Genomic DNA, 19,118 nt, shown 5'->3' with positions numbered 1-19,118 from the left:
AACATGCAATATAGGGTCGTGCCCCGCAATCACACTATGGGCCCATGCCCCATCCTACGGGTGTTATAGTTTTCTTACCTGTATTCCGAGCTTTCTGATGCACCAAGGCCACAAGCACGATCCTCTAGCACGAGCCTCTCCGAAATCCTAGTCACAACACACACAAAACACTCTTTAATACTAACCAACCCAAAACCACTTCCCGGGACCAATCCCGCACTCTCAGGACCTCTAATTCCCTAAAACAATACATTGGAACCATCCCCCGAGTCCCCGGGCAAAATCTCCAAAAACCAGAATTTTTGCCTGCCAAAATGGCCTAGGGCCGCGGCACTCCCCTCAAGGGCCGCGGCGCCCAGCAGCCTGACCTCCACCTGATGCAACCTCGCGCCGCGGCGCCCAAGAACAGGGTCGCGGCGCTCATACGCGAACCCAGATTTTCTGGGTTTTCTTTTGCGTTTTCCCCGAGCAAAACCTCTCCAAATCATACCAAACCAATACCCAAACCCCAAGATCAATTCAAAACCTCAAATAAACCATCTAACAACTCAGAAACATCATTAAAGAATCCCAAACACACAATCAAATCCCCAAAATCCACATCTTTGTTTCAATTTCAGAAAAATAAAAACTCAAAGTTCAAACTTAAACCATGCTCAAATTCCTCAAACCATAACAGAAATAAGCCTTTAATTACTTAGAATCCTTACCTTAAATGAAGAATCCAACCCTATGCTTCCTTGATTCATCTCCTAAGTCTCAAATTTCAGCTCCTTCACTCCTCTTCTTCTTCTTCTTCTTCTTCTTCTTCTTGCCCTAGGTCTCCTTCTTGCTTTTCCTTTCTTAATTATTAAACAAAACCACCAAAATGGCTAAGTCCTAAACCGTTCACCCCATATAACCCAGCTGCAATTTGTCTAAACCTATGCCAAATGACCATTTTACCCCTTCATCAAAACCCTTTGCTAACTAAACCTCAAGGGCACTCTAGTCCTTCCACTTATATTTCAATTCTACCATTTTCCAACTAAACTTGTTACTCTCTATGGTTACTACCAGTTACATAAGTTACCAAATTGGTAGTCACCAAAATCTCTCAAGAACTAAGTTACAAAATCTCCGAATTACCCCTAGGCTCCTCCCGAGCCGGGTATAGAAATCTCGTTGTGACTCTTTAGTAAACTAGCTCTCTAGGACCGTCTCGGCACGTGCATCACAATAAAAACACCACACTCACGTGGTACAAATTACCGAATACAATTATCACATATATGCCCTCAGCGGGCTAAAATTACCAGTTTACCCCTATCATGCAAACGGGGTCTACATGCATATTTATTTCACCTAACATGCATACTAACCACGTAGTCATGCATCTCGAATGTTCAATTAGTCATATAACATGCTTTAAATCATAACCATGCATTTAACTCATAAAATCACACATAAATCCCATCATGCCCTCCTGGCACGCTAATCAAGGCCCTTAAGCCTTATTAGCGAATTTGGGTCGTTACAAAATGGTCCTTCACAAATGGGCTAACCCATAAGAGAGGAATTTAAACTTTACACTTTCAATTGAATCCAAAAATTTCTTAACACTTACTAAACAATGAAACAATAAAAAAAGCAAATAACATGTTAAAAAAAAACAACTAGTGAAAATACTCTAAAACAAAATATAATAAAATTTAACGATGTGTTCTTATATGCATCTAATCCTTCACATCAGATCCATAGTCATACTCAGGGTTTGGTATTTTTCTTATAGCTTTAACCTTTGTCCATTGGGCTATTTTTTTAAAATAACACAAGAAAATCATTACAAACATATTTGGAAAACAATGTATATACTTACTTGGTAATGAGTAGGTCCTTTGTAGCTATCGTGTTTATTTCGTGGGGACGTTTAGGACCAATATAGCCGCAGCTCTGATACCACCTGTAACGCCCTAATTTCTCATAGATTACTGAGAACAGTCATAATCGTAAATATTTCTCTTTTATATAATAAAAACTTAAAAATAAATACATGGATTCATGGTTTTGTAAAAATAAATACTTGTCTTTAACATGTTAATGAGCAACATTTAAATAAAACCTTAAAATAAAAATAAATAATTTGGTCCGCTTGATCTTGCTTGACTATATGGTCCCCAACGAATACATCACGAAGCTCTTAGGTCCCACTCACCACCGGCCTTTCTATCATTTATTTCCTTAAATAACATCATAAGGAGTGAGCTTCTAAGCCCCGTAAGGAAAATACAAACAAGGGTTAGTCATATAATCAAACATAACATAATTCACAAAAGTCATGCAAACACAAACATCTAGATCATATCATAACTTAAGTCATAATTCTAAATCATAATCTAAGTCATAAATCATAAATCATATTCTAAGTCATAAGTCATAGATCATAAATCATAGGTCATAAATGATAACTATAGGTCATATATCATAATCTTAACTAAAATAACAAGTCATATATAATAAAAAGATAAGTGTTTATACAGGGGTGGCAATTAAGCCCCAGACAAAAGTCTATCATACGTCGGACATAGGTACGTCATAAAGTTTTGGCAACCGAGCCTACTGGACATAGTCCGTCATACATCATTGGACACCTTAGGTCCAGACACACTTACCCCTTTATTGTACTTGAAATTTTAGGTCATACAAACATAAACTATATCGTACATTACATAAACTAGATCATAATACTAAACTATCTAATTTTCCTTACCAACACCGGAATAATTGAGAACAGATGCGGGACTTGTAACACTCCTAAAACCATCAATAAAAATGGTGAATATTTCTAAAGGAAATAGATGAAAGGAATAGAACTAAACCACCAAGAGGAAACTTACCGAAAAGACACCTTAAGTTCAAAGAACTTAAGAACCTAACCACAAAACCATAACAAAAGTTAGAACCTGAATGAAAACTAAAGAAACTAAGGAATTGAACAGAATTGAACTTAAGAATAATGGCACCTTTATTGACCTTATGGATTGGTCTATCCCAGTATTGAAATGCACTAACCTCACTTTCCAAAGTGTTTTATAAAGCTTAAGAATAGAAAATATTTTTCCCAACCCAAGTGTTTATCACCGTTATGATCTCACTAGCACCTTGAAGTCCGATCACAGCTGAAGAGTAAGTGAAAGGGCTAAGTCCTAAGTCCTATCTATAGATTTCTAGGAATAAAAAATCTTCTTTTTGGCTTGAATAAAAATAATGAATTTAATTGAAGATATTTGAATATTCGTCAATCAGAGGCTGAAGACTCAGTCAAAACTACCAGAGGTAGGTCTAAGGAGTCAAAGTTGGTTTTTAAAAATTAAGAACAAAAATAAAAAAAAAAATTAATATAGGCAATATATCGCCCCTATGTGGCTTAAGAACAAAAAATTAACAGTTTCTGGTGAAGACTAAGTCTTATATTTCCTTATTTTATCATTAAAATAATAATTTCTTAATAATCATGCTTATGACAAGTGTCATATTCCTATTGACTCCATCTAAACCTTAGGTTATAATAAGAAATATATTTAGGATTAGCAATATTAATCAAACCTTATGTTATAATTAATATTATTAAATTATAGGCTAAACTTATAAAATCCATAACTATTGCTAGGAGTTTCCAACTAAGTCCCAGTTTGAACCAAAATCCACGAAATCTAAAATATTCCGGAACGCTACACGGAGCCTGACTGGGAAAATTCAGGAGCATCTTGGCCCAACAATGGGAGACAACCACCATCTCCCATAAGACACCCACCATCACCAATAAGGCACCCCTTGCCAGTCTAGGAAGTTCCACGACCTGCACATCGAGATGGAAATCGACGGGCTAGGCACGGATAGGGGAGTGAAAGAGAGGCTGCCCGGGATCCTAGGGCTCCTCAGCCTACGAGAAGCCAAATGTCACAATCACAAATTGTTGGGACAAGGAGGCCAGCAGGGGACCTACCTCGTAACAACTGAGCGACGAGAAATGTAAGTGAAAGCTAAGATTACACTGGGTCCGTGAGCATTTACAGCACGGAACCAAGGAATGTCGGGAATCGAGGAAACCACCCTGATCTACGGGAACACTTAAACCAAAATCGGGGACGTGACAATCCCCCAAACCTTGATCTGTGAGACCATCTAAATGGTCGTAAATAGCCGATTTACAATCCTGCACCGAGACAGGGAACTGGAGTTTTTATCAACGATAACCAACCCACTCAGGTCCAGGCTAGGTCTCCTGTGGATTTAGTCCAAGACAGGATTGAACAATTGGAAATAGCATTCAGGCTCTTACAAAACGAGCGTAACTGGGAGAAGGATGAAGAGTTCGATGAAGAGCTCGAGCCATTTGCCCCACATATCTCCAACTCCCTGTTTCCTCAGGAATTTAGAATACCTCATGTCCCCCCGTTTGAAGAAAACTCAGATCCATATAGTCATCTGAGCACGTTTAACACTATCATGCGAGCCAGCAATGTGGGCTACGAGCTCACATGTATGTTTTTCCCAGCAACACTTACAAGACCAGCAAAAAACTGGTTTGAGAAGTTCAAAAGGCATTCGATTGCGTCTTGAGATCAATTTTCTAGGGACTTTAAAAAACAATTTAATGATATGGTTGGCATTAGGCCCGAAGCTTCAGCCTTGACCAATGTCTGACAACAGCACAACGATTCACTAAAAAGTTACCTCACGAGGTTTAACTTAGAAGTGGCTCGATCTCGAGATGTCGACGATAGTGATCACCTGATGGCGGTTAGAGTTGGCGTAATGTCGGGAAGTTCCCTCTGGGAAGACTTACAAAGGAAACCTGTCAGGTCTTTAACCGAGTTCAATCGAAGAACCCAGAGATTTGTCAATGTAGAAGAGGTGAGGTCAGCACTTAACATGACCTCTCAACCCCTCAACTACAACGTCGAACGCAAACTCTGCTTCGACCTCGGCAGACCCCTCAACATCGAAACCCCCCGGGGACAACCCTTCTAAAAGGAAAAAAAACGAAGGGAATAACCCCGAGGCAGATGGGGGAAAGAAGAAGAAAGGGGAAATATACTTCTCCGTATACAAAGTGTATACCGAGCTCAACGAGTCTTGAGAGAACATCTACCTGGCTAATGAAAACCAGGTTCCATACAGACGACCTGACCCCATGAGGAACCAAAAAGAAAAGAGAGATTCTAATAAATACTGTAGATTTCACCGAGATATCGGATATACAACTGATGGCAGTCGACAGTTAAAAGACGAGATCGAAGGTTTGATCTCGAGGGGTTATTTCGGACAATATGTAAGAAACTGAAACCCCAATCAAGCTTTCACCAGCCAAAGGGCAGCACTGCACCACCTGCCCAAAACAGTAACTCCCGAGCTCGGGAGGATGAGCGACTCCCTCCGATTGATGGAGAAGATGTAATAACCATCTCGAGGGGACCCCGCACCGCAGGATTAGGCAAGAATGCCCAAAAGAGATATGTAAATGAGCTCAAGACAGGTGATGGTTTCCCTTACGAACTCGAACCAAGAGCTCCAAAACAACAAAGGGTTGAAACTCAACCTATAACCTTTATTGAAAAGGACGCATCACACGTCTAATTTCCTCATCACGACCCTTTGGTCATAACCCTCCAGCTCGCGAACAAGAGGGTACACCGAGTCCTGATTGATAATGGGAACTCGGTGAATATCCTCTATAAAGCCACTCTAGAAAAGATGGGACTTGTGCTTCGCGACCTAAAAGCCTGTGTAACCACGCTGTATGGTTTTTCAGGAGAAGGGATTGCCTGTATGGGATCCATTGAACTCCCTGTGACCTTGGGAGACTATCCAGTGTTTGTAACCAAGATGACGGAGTTCATCGTGGTGGATCTCCCAGCTACCTATAATGTAAATAATGTGAAATAAGTTTTCCTAAAAAAAAATCCAAACTTTTCGCTGAAAGTAATTATGATATAGTTTTAAAACATAACACCTCAGATATGGTTTTAACTAAAATAAGTGAGGGTGTTACAAGTTGGTAACAGAGCTACGATTAAAATGTTCTTGTAGACTGTTCATATGTACACATTGAGGAAGTGATAATGCTCAGTTCACCTGTAAGTTTTATGTGTGCATTTATTATGTGCTGGTTGTATGCCTCATGTGCATTATTGGCTAAATGACATAAGTTATATGCATTTTGGCTTAAGATATATATAATAACACAGATGGATCGTGAAAATGCAATGGGGGCTACTAAAGGTTCTTGCAGTAATAAATATGAACAAGAAATGACTGAACTTTGAGCGGTAGTGAATAGACAAGCTTAACAAATTGAGAAATTGTTATGAGAACAATGACAAAGAAAAGCACCATCACTACCTACTGAAACTCCAACACCACCACCTCCACCTCCACAAGCCCCACCTGCAGTGCACCTCATGGAACCACTATATGAACATTTATGAAAACAATACCCACCAATATTTGAAGGTAGCACTGACCCACTTGACGCACAAGACTGGAAGAGTTCCTTAGAAGATATTTTTGAGTTTATGAAACTAAGTGACAGGGAACAAATTTCTTGTATTGCACATACACTGAAAAATGATACTAAAATTTTGTGGGAAATGGTTAAGCAGACTAGAGAAGTGAATCAGTCTAAGGGGGGACTGATCCATCCAGGGTTATAGAATTCCCTTTTTCTTTAAATAAATATATATATTTTTATATATGTTAATTTCAACTATGAAATAAAGAATAATAATACTGATCCATAAAATCTTCCTACAGTATATACCCATACCCTTAGTCAATTTTATCATGAAAACACACAATTAATATTACAACTTATCTTATTTCTTAATTTATCCTTACAAAGGTTGCGTGCCATGAAATCGGATAAGGCGGCAATATATGACACACAATTGAAATTAAACAAAAGGGACCTGTTCAAAGTCAAAGAATGTGGCTTTTGTACTCCTTTTTATATATTATGAAATTGTTGAAACTTAAAAGCTACTATAGATACAACAACCCTTGAATCTATTATCTATATAAACACCTTCTTTCTCCAAACCAAAACTCACTCAAAAATTTATATCACCAGCAAAAAAACATTCATATACACATACGTATACAGAGAGAGGAAAGAAAAAAGAAGAAGAAATAATGGATGAATGTCCAGCAGCAGGTAATATATTCATCCTAATTATTATTATATAGCTATAGTTAGTGCAGTTAATCATTAAAAATAATCAAGTTAATTATCAGTTTAATTTATTTATTATATATATAACAATTGCAGGTAAGAACTCATGGCCGGAGCTGAAGGGAAAGAAAGGAAAGGAAGCGAAGGAAACGATAGAGAAGGAGAACAAGAATGTGAAGGCCATAGTGATTCTGGATGGGACTAAGGTGACTCAGGAGATTGATTGTGGGAGGGTTAGGGTTTGGGTTGATGACTGTGGCATCGTCGTTAAAGTCCCTATGATTGGCTAATTAAGCTACTCAGCTGTACTTCATTATGAGCTGTCTAGCTCCGATCACTGCTACTTTATACATATATATATATATATAACGTAATAAGTAGTTGATGTGTAATAATTGCGACTACTTGAATTAATAATGTTATTATCATCATCAATAAATTAAGTATTATTATTGCAATCGTGGCTTACGTACGTACCAATTATATGTTGAAAAATATTCAAGATCGTTGAAATGCACTTGTATGTACTACAAATGATGGATAAGACCATCTAAAAAATCATTTGGTCAAGGACAAATAAAATTGATTGCAAAAATTAAACAACAAAATGAGAAGTTGAAAGTATAGAACAAATTAAAAAGATATTTATTTAGAAAGAAAAAAGAAAGATGGGTATTAATTTATAATTTTAAAAGACGAAACTCAGCAAAAACGTAAAAGATTTTCTTTAAAAAAATTAATTAAATAAATTAAAAAAAAAGATGGAATGACATGTACCATCATCACTTGCAAATATGTAGTAATATAAGAGCAAATTAAAACGAAGAAAAAGAAATAGTCTCATAAAAGACAATGATGACGAAACTGTTATTGAGTAAAAATGATGAAATATTTATTGTATGAATTTATACATAAATTTCATTAGAAGTTTTATTGCGCAACTTATATATTTGTGTAATAATATATGGTGAAGGTGGAAAATGAAGGTTCGAAGCTGGAGAAGGCATTCATGGGGCATGAATTATATAACATTTTTTAATGTAAAATTATATATAAATAACAAATAAATAACAAACCTTGTAATACTAAAAATTGTTATGATCTTATAACTCTGTACTCAATTTGCACACTAAAAATATTAATAATATGTAAAAGTACCTTTTTTTTTTTTTTTTTTTTTTTTTTGTGAATAAGAATCATTGTATTGCTCAAAAACAAATCATGTACACTTATAATTTCCTTCTACCCCTATGTTACTTACATTCCACATATCTAACTTTACAATTTATGATACCATTCCTCATCCCTATTTTGTTTTCCTTTATACATTACAGCAAGTCTCAGTTTTAGCTCCCTCTTAATGGCCTCCATTGTATGATTTACATGCCAAATCTTAAAGGACCACAATACATCATTTCTAACTCTCCAGATATGGTAAACTAGAGCTGATACAGCAGCTGTGTAAAAACTTCTCCTATGCTTGGTAAGGTGTTTTGCTTTGGATATCCAACGCAATAAGGTATGATAATTTTCTGTTTGAGCTCTGCAACCAATCCACTCCTTCAACTTCACAAGACATAAGTTGCTGTAATCACATTGAAAAAATAGATGTGATATCTCTTCGGTATGATTTCCACACAGCAAGCACATTATGTCCACTACCTGACAGTGTTTATTGAGGTAGCCTCTAGTTTTCAGCTTCTGGTGTAACGTTAGCCAGAGAATGTATCTGTGTTTCGGTATATTGCATCTCTCCCAGACATATTACTCCATTGGACCTTGGTTTGTTGATCATATAGTATTGCATGCCCCGATTGAATACCATACTTCACTGCTATGAAAGCTGCTTCATCCATTTTAGCTCTAAAAAGTTCCTTAATTTCAACTATTTTCTTCCAGTACCAGCTGCAACTTTGCTGTACTGAGTAAGTCCACCAGTCCCTTGTTTGCAAATAAATGTTATGTATCCACTTAACCCATAGGTTGTCCTTTTTAGAGGCAATTGCCCATACATATTTCCCTAAGGCAGCTATATTCCATTCTAAGATTTTCCTGAATCCTAACCCTCCTGCAGATTTTGGAGTACATACAGTGGACCAAGCAACTGCCCCTGGACCGTGAGCTTCTGCAACTCCCTTCCACAAAAAAGCCCTGCAAATTGCATCTATATCCTTCAATAGCTTCTTTGGCAACACCATTATTTGAGCCCAATAAGAGTGTATGGACAGTAAGACCGCATTGATCAAAGTTGCTCTGACACTATATGATAAATTTATGGAACTCCATTGTTTAATCCTGGCCACCATTTTGTCTAGAATGATCCCACACTCAGCATTAGAAATCCTTTTAGAACAGATAGGAATGCCCAGGTACCTGAAGGGTAATGAAGATCGTGTGAATCCTGAAGCAGATACAACTCTCTCAATCACAGACTCACACATGCCGCTGCAATATATTGCAGACTTAGCCTCATTTGGAAAAAGTCCTGAAGTCTTGGAAAATAACTTGAGTCCCCTAAGCATCCAAAGGATAGAAATAAAGTCTCCATGATTGAATAACAATATGTCATCAGCAAAACATAGATGATTCAGCTTCAAATTAGCACACCGATCATGAAACTTATAACTAGGATAAGAGCCAACTTTAAGCATGATCCTAGATAAGTATTCCATACCAAGTACAAATAACAAGGGGGACATAGGATCTCCTTTCCTCAATCCTCGTTTAGCCTCAAAGTATCCATTTAATGAACCATTAATCATCAATGAAAACCTGGTAGTTCGAACACATACCATGATGAGCTGAATAAAATTCTATGGAAATTGAAAACCAGTGAGCATTTCTTCAATAAAATCACATTCTATGGTGTCATATGCTTTCCTCAAATCCAACTTGATCATGCAACTTGGCTTACAATTTTTCCTCCCATAATGCCGAACTAAATCTTGGCATATCACGATATTGTAAGCTATATATCTACCATGGACAAATCCCCCTTGATTTTCTCACAACAAGGAAAAGGGGCTTTTACTTCGGTTTTTAAGCTTGATTTACTTCGGTTTTCGCTAAAATTCGCAACCGCAGTAGTTCGGAGCGAAGTAAAAACTAGCTAAAAACCGAAGTAGAATCCCCACTTTCTACTTCGGTTTTTACATAATAACCGAAGTAGAAAGTGTATATACGCTAGCATCCTAGGCACTTTCTACTTCGGTTTTTAGGTAAAACCGAAGTAAAATGTGCACTTTCTACTTCGGTTTTACCTAAGAACCGAAGTAAAAGGCTACTTTCTACTTCGGTTCTTAGGTAAAACCAAAGTAGAAAGTGCACATTTTACTTCGGTTTTACCTAAAAACCGAAGTAGAAAGTGCCCGCCTTTTTTATTTAATATATGTTTCTAATTATTTTTAAATGGATGGTTTCTATTTTTATATATATATATATATTGGCCTAATTTTATTTAATTGATCTAATTAATTTTTTTTTTGGCCTAATTATTTTTCAACAATTTAATTATATGATATTACAATTATATATATTTTTACAATTGAAATTGGTTAAGAATTTTTTTTGAATGAAAATATGATAACTTTTATTAATTAAAAATGTTGTACATAAACATATAAAATACAAGTACTTAAGTAAGATAACTAGCCTTAACATTAATACATTTACAAAAGACTAAACTTACAACTAAACAAAAATAGGCTTACTGATAAATGTATGGTATCAATTTGCCTAACCATTCGTGTTGGATTGGCAAGAGGTCTGCAATCTCACAATATTGCGTCTTCCCACCAAACTGTAAAATTAATAAATATAAATTAATTTCATAGATTATCGATAGCAAATAAATTATAAAAAATGAACTTACTTTTTGTTTTAGGGTAGTCATTGCATTTGATGCCCGTACAAGATCTCTAATGTACTTCAAGACATAAAAACCACATTCATGACTTTGTGGTTGTCTTGGACATGTAACATTAAATATCTTTGTGGGATTGCCAAGTAATGCATTGGAAGAAGCTCTATAATATGCACTATTTAAAAAGAAAATTAACAAAAGTTATTAAAATGTAGTAACATGTAATATTTGTTGCATATTAAGAAATATTTTAAAAAATTTAAAACTTACCTCATTATCATTGAATCAATTTCTTCTGGACGTTTGTGTGATTTCAATGGATCTAAGAACACGATTTTTCCTTTTGGCATAGCAATCACCAACATCCAATGTTCCCTAAAATAAGAAGCGTATGTTAAGTAAAATAATTAAATTTTTAATATATGACTAATCAAATAAGAAAATTTTACACTATTTCTTACCGTATGTTCCAAGGTATAAAGTAAAGTTGACCAACTCTATCCATGGTCATCAACCAATTCGCCAAGTCAATGGTTGATCGCTCTACATCGTTAACATTATTAATGCTAAGACGTTCAATGTCATAAAACTTGTAATAGACACGCTGATTTGGAAATAGGGACTCCCAAATGCATCTGCAAAATTTTCTTTAGTGTTAAATATTTTGAAAAACTTCGGCAGAGTTTCCCCTATAAATAGGACTTCCCAAACCTGTAAACATTCAATGTCTATGAAAATTTTCAACAGATCACAGAGCAGTACTCATAACTGATTCTAAATTCCTATCATTCCAAAGAATTAGTTTAAGGGATACCTTAATCCGAATATCATTGCTGAGCCTCCAATCATATGCAAGGTAGCAACTTGTTCCACATCCTCTGAAGTTAGGAATATTGACTCGCGATTCATGAATGTTGGGTCCACTGGAATGGAGACGACTGAGTTTATTCCCTTAACTCTGCAAAATTCTCTCACCATAAACTGAAGGCTAACATGGATGCGATTCATGATGTGATCGGCAAATGGTTGGCCTTCGGTCAGAGTGTTTTCTGGATTGACGTGAGACCCAGCTGATGACAGATGCGGGCTAGTCATAGGAGGTTTTGACATATCCTTGGATGAACTTTTTGACATAGGAGGTTTCTTTCTTAGAGGACCCTACGCAACATCAAGTAAAAATAATATTAAAATACTGGACCAACAAATATTTTAATAGGTAACAAATTAAAGAATTCGTTTATACCTGGTCAGTCATAATTAAATCTTTTGGCCAAGGAAGGAATGTGTCATAAGTATCTCGAACATAATGTATCTCCCCAACAGAACATGGGATTTCAGCATCCTCTTGTAACATTTTGGTGACTCGCACCCTCGCGTATTCGTCTGTCAGTTGAACACCATGAATAGTCAGAGGACCCACCCCATCAATGATAACACCCTCTGCCACCACATTATGAATATTATCCGAACAAAGTAACACATCCTGCATGTACGGTGTGTCATCCTGCATGTACGGTGTGTGGTATTCTTCGTCGCTCTGCTCGTCATCATTGTCGTGTTCATCCATATCATCTATCCCACCTGCTTGTTTAGCTTTTTCCTCCTCTAAAGCTTTAAGTTCTGCTTTGAGCCTCGCAATTTCTGCATCTTTCTTACTAACAACATCAGCCATTTCTGTTGCTATTTTTGGTTTTCTTCCAAAGACAGACGAAATCTTCGCAAACGACCTACAATAATCAACCAAATTTATTTTAAAACTAAAATATTATAGAATTAAGTTAAATGCAACAAATAAAAAATAATATCATACCCAAGTGCTCTAACACGCCCTGGGTGCTCAGGTGTCCCTAAAGCTTGCGTTAATATGTCATTCCGACCATTTGCAATGATTTCTCCACTACTAACTTTTTCTTTCAGCTCATTCTGTGGAACAAACCAGTGGTCACTTATATTAGTGACTTATAAGAACTTTATCATTCCTAAATTACTTTAAAATACTTGCTTGAAATCACTTACAATTCTTGCTTCAATTTGTTTGTCCAAATTTGTGACAAGAACCTTCCTCTTTTCTCGTGCTCTTATCCATACTTGGTACCGTTCTACATCTGCCACACCTAGTTCAGTTTTCTACAACATTCAACAATTAATTAAAGTTGGTGAGTGCAATATTCTTCATAACAAGTTGACAGTTATAAAATAGTGATGCGAATTACTTACCAGGTCCTCTCTAACATTGGCAAGCCCTCTATGAGATGTACGATGCCTCGAAGTATATTTGAGAGCTCTTTCACGTTGTGCTTCCCGCAAAGCCTACATTAAATAGGTAACAATAAGTTTGTAAGCAATTATTAGTATTTCAAAACTAATAAATCATATACATAATAGATATACATAATAGTACCATAAACTCAGCAGATAAACGGTGGCTAACAAATGTCCTCCAATCTTCTAGGTCAAGTTCTGGATATTTCTTAGGAAGGATTTGGAGTTCATCTATCAGACCGTCTTCTGCCAAAGGGTAGATGTAGTCACTAGTGATGTTGGTCTTAAAATCTCTCATCATTCTTCCCGCACTTTTCATTAATTCTGGTTTCCAATTTTCTAGAATGTTAAAGGCACCCTGAAATAGAAAGAAAATGATTAATGAAATGCAAAGTAATTCATGAAAATGATCAATATATTAAAGTAATTAAAATATTTTCTTACATATACATCCTCCCATATTCTATTCTTCAATTCTTGTGGGACTTGTCTCCAATCCTTATAATTGAGAGAGACCGTTCTCCTAGTTTTAACTCCAAGGTACGATTGCATCTCACTATATGCTTTCCCTATAGGTTGACCTTTATCATTAAACTGAATATTTCTCTTTATTCCCTTAGCTTTTTGATTATTGATATTGTTCTTCTTTGTTGGGCCTCGCCTATTTGGTGTGTTCTCCCCTTCAGAAATTGTCATCTGCACATAAACAAGAATTAACGTTACAATTATGACATAAATAAATACATATTTAACATAAAAATGAATACATTACTCACTGGACACATTTTCTTTTCTTTTTTCTTTTCTTGGTTGATCCACAATCTACCCATATTCCGTCTCTAATATCATTTCTAATGTATTCCCCATCATCATCATCTTCATGGAAATCATGGATTTTCTCAACTTGCTCATGTATTGGTTGTCCAACAATAAAATTGTCATGGAACAAATCATCGTTTTCTTCGTCATTTTCATCTTCTATAAACTGCCTTTCCGAGGTTCGTAAAACAACTGACCATTTATCATCAGCAGGATCAGTTACGTAAAACACTTGTTTTGCTTGGGTAGCCATGATGAAAGGATCATTCTTGTGACCTTTCTTACTTAAATCAACCAAAGTGAATCCAAGTTCATCAATTCTAACCCCAACATTGTTGTCCACCCAAGAACACTTGAGCAGAGGAATTTGAAATAAGGAATAATCAAGCTCCCATATTTCTTCAACAACCCCATAATATGCCATAGTACCAGCAACTGGATTATTGTCTTTTGCACTAGCGAAATGCACTGCTTCTGCCACAATACTTACTCCACTATTTTGAACCATTCGAGCATCATCTCGTGACTTTGTGTGAAATCTTTTTCCTCCAACAATGTAAGCATTGTGCTTTATTACATGAACACTTGGTCCAAATGATATGCGTTTTAACTCTGTCGACACTCCATGGTTTTCTTCTCCCAACCTTGCTAGAATAATACTTTTCAACCATCGACTAAATGTTTTATTGTGCTCATCTATAATCCATTTCTGTTTATTTTTAACCTTGTTGGGAATCATTGATTGTAATAACTCCATGTGCTCACTACAATACAAAGTACAACATATTAAAATTTCAATTATACATAAAAATGAGCATAATGTTTATTAAATCTATAACTTACGTTATATAGGGTTGAACTTCGGGATTGTTTTCCAACACAACTAAATGAGCTTGATCTAATTCTGCACGAGATATGGTCACTACTGTTCCTTTCCCTCGTAATCCTCTATCAACTCCATCCGAGTTATTCCGTGGTTTGCTAATTCTGATTGTGTCGATTCCAACCATGTACTCTGAACAAAATTCCACAGCTTCTTCAGCTAAATAACACTCAACCATACAAGCTTCAGGGCGATGGTGATTACGTACATATCCTTTCAACACCTTCATATTCCTTTCAAATGGATACATCCATCTCGCCCAAACTGGCCCACACAACTTGGCTTCTCTTACTAAATGGACCATCAAATGTATCATGATGTCAAAAAATGATGGTGGAAAATATTTTTCAAGCTTGCATAAAGTTTCAACTATTTCATCATGCAATGCATTCAACTTCTTCATTTCCAATTCTTTTCCGCATAGTTGATTAAAGAAGATGCACACACTTGTCACACTATCTCTAACTCTTTTTGGTAAAACTGACCGAATGGCAATTGGAAGTAATTGTTGCATTAATATATGACAATCATGTGATTTCATTCCAATTAACTTCAAATCTTCCATAGACACCAAGTTTCGAACATTCGATGAGTAACCATCAGGCACTTTCATCCCTGCCAATGATTGACATATGGCTTGCTTCTCTTCTTTAGACGATGTAAAACAAGCAGGAGGCAAATATGTGCGAGCCCCTTTTTCTTCAGGTGCCAAGCGGTATCTTATACCCATTTCAACAAGATCTAAACGACTAGACAAACCATCTTTGGTTTTACCTGGGATATCAAGTAATGTACCGATTATACGTTCACATACATTTTTTTCTATGTGCATGACATCCAAGCAATGTCTAACGAGTAAATCTTTCCAGTAACGAAGTTGAAGGAAAATTGATTTTCTTTGAAAACATCCATTGACTTCTTTGTTTTTATTCTTCTTCCCATACCTAAAGTCAACTTTTTCTACTTCCTTAAGAATTTGCTCACCTGACAATGGCAAAGGAGCAATGTCTCGTTCCACAGTACCGTCAAATGCTTTTTTTTTATTTCTGTCAGGATGACTTAAATGCAAATATCGTCTATGACCCATATAACACATTTTGCGTCCATTTGACAAGTGACGGGCCCTTGTGTTGGTGCAACAAATTGGACAAGCTTGGTAACCTTTTGTGCTTAAACCTGATAGGTTACCATATGCTGGAAAATCATTAACAGTCCATAACAACACCGCTTTCAAATTAAACACTTCTTTTTTAAAACCATCATATGCCTCAACACCATTTTCATATAACTCTTTCAAATCATCAATTAATGGTGCCAAGTAAACATCGATATCATGTCCTGGTTGTTTTGGGCCCGAAATCATTAATGAAAGCATCATGAACTTCCTTTTCATCACCAACCAAGGAGGAAGATTGTACATAACCAGGAAGACAGGCCATGAACTATGCCTACTACTAAGAGATCTATGCGGGTTTACTCCATCAGCAGCTAAACCAAGACGAAGATGTCTTGGTTCATTTTTGAATTCTGGATTGATATAATCTACCTTCTTCCAGGCCTGTGAATCTGCAGGATGCCGGAGTTTACCATCTTTCACTCGTCCAGTTTCGTGCCATATTAAGTTCTTAGAGTGTTCTGCACTTCGATATAATCGCTTCAGCCGCGAAATCAAAGGTAAGTACCATAGCACTTTCTGAGGAATAAGTTTCCTAATCTCTTTACTTTTGTTAGGTTTGTATCGTGATAAACCACATTATGGGCAAGCATCCATGTCTGCATACTCCTTACGATATAAAATACAATCATTCGGACATGCATGAATCTTCTCATACTTCAACCCTATCAAACTTAATGTTTTCTTTACTTCATATGTAGACTCCGGAAAACAATTTTCTAGCGGCAAAATCTCCTTGAAAGCAGCTAAAAATTGACTGAAACACTTATCACTAACTCCATTTTCTGCTTTTATGTTATAAAATTTAACCATTGTGGGCAATCTTAGTTTATTGCAACCACTGAACAATTGTCTGTCTGCATCTCTAACCATACTATCAAATTTTTCTGGATTATGAAAAAACTCTTCTTGTGCTTCATTAAGCAATTCTATAGGATGATCATCAAAATCATTACTCTCAAAATCATCTACACCTCGCCTACCTAATGGATATGGGTCATCATTTAATAATTCTCCATGCCAATACCATTTACTATAACTCATATCAAATCCCCGACAAAATACATGACCCTTTATCATGGTAATATTCCCCTTTACTCCATTACCACAATCGATACAAGGACAACGAATTTTTTGTGGATCACTACAATTCTTTAGGCAAAACTCTAAAAATTTGTTGAATCCATCTTGAAATTGTGATGTTTCTCTCCTCTCAAGCATCCATGATTTATCCATACTAATAACAATATTCAATTCCTAATAAGTTAGAAAAAAAAACTTATATTAGGTTCTAGTCTTATAAATTTTTTAAAAAATTCGGCAGAGTATCCTCTGTTTCTATAGCATACCGTAATTTCATAATTACCTATAAAATCAATACAAACAAACACAATAATCAAGCATATATGAATCCATCATTATTAGGTTCTAGTCTTATAAATTTTTTTAAAAATTCGGCAGAGTATCCTCTGTTTCTATAGCATACCGTAATTTAAAAATTACCTATAAAACCATTTAAAACAAACACAATAATCAAGCATAGATGAATCTATCATTATTAGGTCTAGTCTTATAAATTTTTTTAAAAATTCGGCAGAGTATCCTCTATTTCTATAGCATACCGCAATTTCAAAATTTCCTATAACAACAACACAAACAAACAAAATAATCAAGCATAAATCAATCCATCCTAATATCACCATAGCACGCAAATTTCCCAGAGCCTACTTCACTAATTTTCAAACATAACTTTCACTAAATCTAATATGCATGATTAAATTAGTCTTATCTTTATACATAAATCTTATAGTAATATAAATACAAAAAATAACTAACCTTCAATATTAATCTTCAATGCACCCGAAATGAACAACAAAGTTCACCACTCAATCAACGACCCTACTAAAACATTACATAATTAGTAAACTACATAATTAATTATCAAATCAATAAATAAATAAAAATCAAACTAGTTAATGAAACTAATGAACAACACTTTGATCATCTTCAAGCTATTTATTTTTTTTCAAATATTTAAAAAACAAATTTATCTATTGTCAAAATTTCTAAAACTAACTAATATGCATATATATATTTATAATAAACCTAATTTTTATCACATTATTTAAACTAACAAAATAAACAAATAATTATAAAAATTAATAAAATATTAATTATAGTAATTTTAAATTCGGAATAATAAAAAAAAATAAAAAAAACATAGAAAATTAAAAAATTATCATCAAAACCACATTTTAGTAATCTATACCTGTTTTGAAGTTCAAAATCCCCTTGCAATGTCAAAAATCCGGTCAAAATCCGGCAAGAAACACCACTTTCAAATGGAGAAAAAACCCACGGCCAAATGTTTTTTTTTCTCTAAAAAACAAAAAAAAAGATTTTTGGACTATATTTCGGTTTATAGGGTAGAAATATTGCAAGAAATAAAGAAAAAACAAAAAAAAAAAGGCTTGGAGAATCAAAATGGGTGTTGGCTCACGGTGGTTAATGGAGGTTTTGGGGGTTTCTTTTTGCACAGAGGGTAGAGAGGTTTTGAGAAGATGACCGTTCGGGTCTAGGGAAGGGACTTATAAAGCACTTTTAACTTCGGTTTTTGGTAAAAACCGAAGTAGAAAGTGGACTTTCCACTTCGGTTTTTACCAAAAAACCGAAGTTAAAGGTCCTTAAGTCATACCCCTTGGACACTTTTAACTTCGGTTTTTTGGTAAAAACCGAAGTGGAAGGTACACTTTCTACTTCCACTTCGGTTTTTACCTAAAAACCGAAGTTAAAAGTGCACAAGGGCCGCATTTGGTTTGACCAGTTTTTTGCATTTTTACTATCTCTAAACATAATATAAGGGCTTGTGCAAACAAACACGGCCCTCTCCACTATGAATTTTTCA

At 35.5% G+C, this 19,118-nt stretch overlaps 1 long non-coding RNA gene across 1 annotated transcript; it reads left to right on the top strand.

The window, feature by feature from the left end:
* The first annotated feature begins 7,021 nt into the window (after positions 1-7,021).
* LOC133814664 (uncharacterized) lies at positions 7,022-7,671 on the top strand. The gene is made up of 2 exons (XR_009884797.1): positions 7,022-7,195; positions 7,310-7,671. It is a non-coding gene; the product is annotated as an uncharacterized LOC133814664 (long non-coding RNA).
* Positions 7,672-19,118: the final 11,447 nt, after the last annotated feature.

Source organism: Humulus lupulus, chromosome 1, assembly GCF_963169125.1.
Source record: "Humulus lupulus chromosome 1, drHumLupu1.1, whole genome shotgun sequence".
NCBI classification, from domain to species: Eukaryota; Viridiplantae; Streptophyta; class Magnoliopsida; order Rosales; family Cannabaceae; genus Humulus; species Humulus lupulus.
Note: the sequence above shows the minus strand (reverse complement) of the source record. Positions and strands in the feature narration are given on the sequence as shown.